Genomic DNA, 690 nt, shown 5'->3' with positions numbered 1-690 from the left:
CACATTTAACAAGGTGTGGGGGCGCTGTGGTTCTCCACACAGCAGCTCATTTAAATGTTTTTGGAGTGTCACTCGGGTTCTTTGAATGTGACTCAACAATGACCTTGAGCTGCAGAATCATCAGGGTTTTTGATTCACACAGACAGCAAGTGACTGTTGCATACATACTGGCAGGAGATGTATGCGCTCAACCCATGTGCCACATTGTGAGACAGATGCTGTGTGGGGCACACCCAATCTGCTTTCCATTGGAGTAGGGTACATCTCATGTATTCCGAACAGGGGCGGATGTGATGTCCAAAGACGGTCCTTTGCAGCATGGGGACCTGGGACCTTCCACCCAGAGCTATGGCTCAGACACGGCAGAAATCCTGCCAGTGCCTGTGGACGTGTAGCAACACGAGAGAACGCTCAATGTCAACTACAATTATCGTGGAGCCACGGGACGATCCTCCGCTGGGGTGGATGTGCCTGCTCACAGCCTGTGGTCGTAATGCTTTTTCACCTTCCTTTCTCCCTCTGATATCACGGTTTTCTGAACCGAGCTCAGGAGGAGGGACTGGCAGCGTATGGTTGAACGAAATACCTTGCTGTTCAACGGATATGAGTCTAAAAAGGAGAGGTGTGACGAATTGTTGAATGCATCTGAGTTGCTGAAACAACAAATTCAGACTGATAGGGACCTCTCAA

This window comes from Nematolebias whitei, chromosome 5, assembly GCF_014905685.2.
Source record: "Nematolebias whitei isolate Nwh7 chromosome 5, NemWhi1, whole genome shotgun sequence".
In the NCBI taxonomy this organism is placed as follows: domain Eukaryota; kingdom Metazoa; phylum Chordata; class Actinopteri; order Cyprinodontiformes; family Rivulidae; genus Nematolebias; species Nematolebias whitei.
The sequence above is the reverse complement of the archived record's forward strand: the minus strand, read 5'-3'. Positions refer to the sequence as shown.